Genomic DNA, 5,841 nt, shown 5'->3' with positions numbered 1-5,841 from the left:
GTCACTGAGGAAGAATTGAGAAATTTTATTTGTTTTGTTTTTGTTTTGGCAATCAGAATTAAATCCAGGGTCTCGTGCGTGCTAAATGCTCACACTACTGCTCAGATACACCCCAACCCAGCCCAACAATTGAGGGTTTGGAGCAAGGAAATCCCTTTACTAGGATTCATCTAAGTATAACTGTTCAGAGGTTTAGTTGTTTGCTTTTCATTTCTTTTTTTTCTTTCTTTCTTTCTTTTTTTTTTTTTTTTTTTTTTTTTTTTTTTTGTTGTTGTTGTTGTTATTGTAGTATAGAAGAAACCAGAGTTTATTTTCAGGTTGAGCAGGAAAAGCCATTGGTGAGATGGAAATAGAAGACACAAGAAAATGCTGACGCAAGTAATGTAGTAATACTTGGGGAGGTAGAAAAGAGATCCAAAATCCCAGCTAACCTTGGAAAAGATGTCCCTTCCTCTGATATACGAAAAAGGGGTTGAAGAATGGCAACCTAGGTCAAAGAAAACTTGTCTCTTGATGACAAGTGTTCGAAGCTGCCTCTGGAACAGGAACATATTGGGTTTACTTAGGCTATAGGTTTATTTGGCAAAGCACGAAAAGGGGTGGTTTATGGAAAAAAATTATAAAAGGGATGTAGTACTCTAATATTACCACTAGATATCGCCATTGACCGCTGACAGCTCGGAGGGCTCCAGCAGGGGACCGCATTTAAAAACAATGTATATTTAAAAATATATATATATATCTTTTGCAAATTACAAAACAAATCAGTTACCATGGTTCGGAAGCCAGACTGCCTGGGCTCAAAACCAACCAGACTCAGACATGTATTAGCTGTATTCTTTCGAGTTGCCTAATTTCTCTCTGTTTCAGGATTCTTATTTGTGAAATGGGATAATAAGATTAAGTGTATTAACAAATGTAGAACAGATTAAACACTTAAATGTTCACTAATATTACTGATAATGAGAGGAAGGAGGAAGATTCAAACTCCTTTAGCCTTTGAATCCTCAAGTTTAAAAGGAGCTATTTGTATGGTGAATGTAAATGTGAATATGCCTGTCCAGGCAAAGTTGGTAGGATATGGGGTTAATGAGGCAAAGTTAACAGTACAATCAACAAGTATAGATTCTATTAACTCTGTTCTCTTCCCCGTGGGCCAGAGCACTCTCCATAGAACCTTAGCCACGTGTCCCATATGTTCATGCACATGATCACAAGTGAATTTGGCCAAAAGTGTGAAACAATATAAACAACTCTTTTGTTGCTCTCCTCCTTCCCTGGCAAATTTTAAAAGGATGCTTTCACCCCTAAGATGACCAACAGACTGATGACTAAGATGCAGTTCAGATCTTAGAAATCAAAGAGTAAATGTGATGTGGCCTTAAAAGTCAACTATGAAGAAAGAATAAAATAGTCAAGATCTCAGTATAATAAAAGGTAGCCCTTTAGAGTTAGTTTTGCAAAAGAAAAAAACCTCCAGAGCTATAGATCATAATAACAGCTAAACATGACAGTTACACCTCATCATTTTGTGTATAGTAGTTTGATCTTTCATTTTGAAATTGAAATTAGCATTGCAAGATCAGGCTAAAATAGTTACATGAGTGCATGGCCATGTAAAGTAATAAGTGAATGTTTCTTGTATTGTTTTCATTTAATTATTTTACATTTTGTTGCACCTTTACAATTGTGCCAGACATTGTGCTAGCCCTTAGGAAAGTTAGTGTTATTTGTTCGTTGGTTTGGTTGGTTTGGTTTGGTTTGGTTTGGTTTGATAATAGAGGACTGAAGCCAAGATCTCATACATTGCTAAGCATGCACTCTACCACTAAGCGACATCCCCCGCTATGATTTTAGATTGATTGATTGATTTGGGGTTCTGGGATTCTGAACTTGTCATCCTTCTTTTTCAGTTTCCCAAGTACTAGGATTACAGGTATATGCCACCACACTAGGTTTAAAAATAAAATATCTGGGGTTCTCAAGGAATACTAGGGGTAGTTGTGGCAAGATGGGACAGAATAAAAGCAAATAAACAAAGCTCTCTAGCTCAAGAGATCTACTGAGATGGGAGCACAGTCATCTAAGGGCAATGTTGTAATAACTATAAAAGTTAAAAATGAGCAAGCGGTGGTGGTGTGCCTGGAATCCCAGTACTCTGTGTGGCTGAGGCAAAACTACAGGTTTAAGCCCATCCTAAGCAACTTAACAATTTAGTGAGACTCTGTCTCAAAATAAAAAGATTTTTTTAAAAAAGGCTGGAGATGTAGTTCAGGGCAAAGGTCCTAGTTTAATACCCAGTATTGAGGTATATGTACATATCCCCAAAATATATATATATTTTTTTATTTTATTTTATGTATATATACATATTCACACATATATAGATATATATTCATACAATATAACATACATATTACATATATACATACATATATGCATATATGTATGTATAATATATATATTATGTATATATATATATAGAGAGAGAGAGAGAGAATGTATATATTTCCCAAAATTCTGTCTCTAGAAATTTATGTTACATTGCATACACAGGTTTAAGATGCTGTATGTACAAGAGGATTCATTGCAGCATTGTTTATAATAGCAAAAAAATGGAGAACAACTACATGTCTCCCAATAGAGAACTGATTAAATAAATAATGGAAGATTAATCCACAGGAAAAGAAATGGTAAGAAAGTTCTTCATGTTCTTATACATAAATTACCTTTAATGAATAATATGGAAAAAGCAAAACATAAGCTATGTACTTTCTCAATTTTGTGCCATGAAGTATAGATCCTGTTCGGTTTTATACTTTTCAAAAGTAATATAGAAAAACTTTAGAATAACCTGCCAACGATAGTGAAGATTAGACTACACATCCAGTTGGTAAGTTTGCTCCTTAGTGCCAGCCAATGAAAGATCCTGTAAGTCTGTGGACCTACATTAGAAAGTGTATGACATTGTACTTGAGACTGACTTTTCCTCTCATAACCACACTCTTCCTTTCCAACTTGGACTAGCAGAATGGCTCCTGCAAAGAAGGGTAGCAAGGATAAAAAGGACCATTCTGCCACCCATGAGGTGATGACCTGAGAATATACCATCAACATCACAAGCACATTCACGAAGCGGCCTTCAAGCAGTACAGCTGTCAGATACTTAAAGAGATCAGGAAGTTACCATAAAGGAGATGGGGGACTCCAGATATATGCATTGATATCAGGCTCAACAAAGCTATCTGGGCCAAAGGAAAAAGGAACGTCCCATACAGTATCCATGTGCAGTAGTCCAGAAAATGAAATGAAGATGAAGATTCACCAAAAAAGGTCTATACTTAAGCAAGCTACATCCCTGTTACCACGTTCAAAAATCTGCAACAGTGAATGTAGATGAGAACTAATTTTTAAATAAAATTATAAAGTTATAAAACTGCAAAAAAAAGTATGCTGTGCAAAAACCAATTTATAGTTCTCTAATTAGGTCCAGCATAAATTTTGGCAAGTGATTTTCATGAGAAATTTTACTTCAAAAAAAATCCCATGTGAGGTTGCCCTCTAGGTGAGAGAAGTCAAAGTTTAAATGCCTCAATTTCCTCTTCTGCCAAATAGGAATCATAAAATGTGCTTCCCTTAATTCTGAAGGTGGTGTAAGAAGAGATTAGGGAGAGATAAGAAAACAGCATGAAGAGGAAGATAACACTTTACAGAAAAGATGTATTAGCCAGGGGTGGCCCATTTTCCCCAAATTCCATGCAAACTGATACTTTTTTAAAATGATAAAAACAAACTTATGTACTAGCAAAATGAAATAAAAACACGATATAAAAAATAAAAACCAAATGCTTTTATGACTATATTCAGCAAACAAAATCATTCCATCAAATTGTTGTTAAGGTTAGAAACATTTACTTGCAAGTTCACTCTGGTTTGATAGCAAATGGTCTATACACTGGCACTGGGCCGCACTGAGTAGTATTTTCTGATAGCATTGTCATAGCGCCCCACTCATTGTAAGGGGTCAACTATTGCTGGGTGTAATTCACTTCTTTTGAGACAGGGTTTTGCTATGTAGTTCAAGCTGACCCTTGAACTCACTGTGTAGCGCAGGGTAGCTATATGCCAACCTTCCTGTCTTGGCCTCTTGAGTGCTGAGATTACAAGCATGCATCACCATCCCTGGCTAATGCATCATTTTTGCAGAGTGTTTTCCACTTTGCACTGTTTTCAAATCTCTCCCTCTTTTATCCTCACACTCAATTAAGTATGCCAGGGAAGGCAATTAAGAGGAATAAATCATATTATTCCCATTTGGCAGAAGAGAAAGTTGAGGTGCACAGATTAAGTTACTTCCCTGTTTAGAAACAGCTACTTTCACAAACTCAAAGTTGTTTCTGTTATTGAATTTTATGGCAATGGCACCAAGAAAGACTTCCAATCAAACAGAGCCTCCCACAAATTCCAGGTAGTAGAAAAATAATCACCTTGTTTTCCAAATAACTGTAGTTTGTCAGCGGGGTGTGATAGCACAGAAAGTTAGTTTGGAATACAGATTTCAGCAAGAGATTTATCTCTCCTTATCTCTAAAGGGGATAATAACAGCTTTTCCACAAAACTGCACTAATAACTAAATGGTAAAAAATGAATATCTAGTCACGTAGTTCAGAAAGAATGATTAACATTGGGCTTGGATTAGAAAGCCTGCATTAAAGAGTTGGTTCAGTACTCAGGTCACATGGAATATGCGCCATCTACTGGTAAAGAACGCGTCTCTAGAGAAAGGATATTCTCCACAGGTATGGATTTGAGACTCACACCCTCTTTTTTTTTGTTTGTTTCTTTTTCGGTACCAGGGATCGAACTCACGACTGCCTGCTTGCAAGGCAGGCGCTTATGCCGCTGAGCTAAATCCCCAGCCCCGACGCCCTATCTTATTTTGCTGTTTTGCCTTGGCTAGTAGAAAGTTTGAACCAAATGTTTGGTTCACCGTAGCAGATAAACAAGATTTTATAAATGGTATTTTGTGCTAACCTTACCTCAGTCCCATTTTATTTTTAACATCTGTGCTTTCCCTTGGCTAGATTGTTTTTATATATTTTTAAAGTCACTTTAAGTATCTTTAGAATACTCAAAATAACTATTTGCCTTATCTATATTGATTTGCTATACTATATAAAAATCAGACAAAATACATGTTTGTTTTTGTTGTTGTTGTTGTTGGTCCATTATGCTGGTAACCTTCAGAGTCTAACAAGTAAATAAGTGAACCAAAAGATACAATGGCAGTAAAAGGAATTCAGATTTAAAATAAAGCTTTAATACATTAATCCTACAAAGGCTGCCACAATTAGTACCAAAAATTACTGGGACACTACACTCTAAGGTGATATATTCACTTATTTATACATTGAATACTTACTAAGTACAAAAAAATACAACAAAAAGACAAAAGTCTGTGCCACTGCTGAGCGTACATTTTCAGGGAGTGGGAGTGATGGCAGGTGGTGAATAGATAAAAATTAGTGTGTGCTACACATAGAAATTAAGGGCTATGAAAGAAATTAAGCTGCAAAGGGATGAATAAGTTTTCCAGAGGAGCATAGCTTAAAACAGAGAAATCAGAAAAGATCTTGAGAGAAGGAGCCACTTGAGAAGGTGGCATTTGGAGGAAGAACTTGAGGAAAGTAAGAGAAAACACCAGGCCAGGACCTGGAGGAAGGACTTGTAGCTTAGGTTGAGGGAAAGCAGTGGAAAAGCTCTCAGATGGCTATGTGCCTGCTGTGACTGAGAAGAACAGTGTAACAGAAACAGGGTAGCAAAGAGAACGGAAGACGGTGA

General features: G+C 36.4%; 1 pseudogene; it reads left to right on the top strand.

Annotated features, from left to right (window-relative positions):
- The first annotated feature begins 3,031 nt into the window (after window positions 1–3,031).
- Window positions 3,032–3,407, top strand: LOC100712698 (large ribosomal subunit protein eL31-like; annotated as a pseudogene).
- The last annotated feature ends 2,434 nt before the right edge of the window (window positions 3,408–5,841 follow it).

Source organism: Cavia porcellus, unplaced genomic scaffold, assembly GCF_034190915.1.
Source record: "Cavia porcellus strain 051 isolate PalLab524CR breed Dunkin Hartley unplaced genomic scaffold, mCavPor4.1 scaffold_3, whole genome shotgun sequence".
NCBI classification, from domain to species: domain Eukaryota; kingdom Metazoa; phylum Chordata; class Mammalia; order Rodentia; family Caviidae; genus Cavia; species Cavia porcellus.
This window is presented reverse-complemented; position numbering and strand designations above follow the sequence as displayed.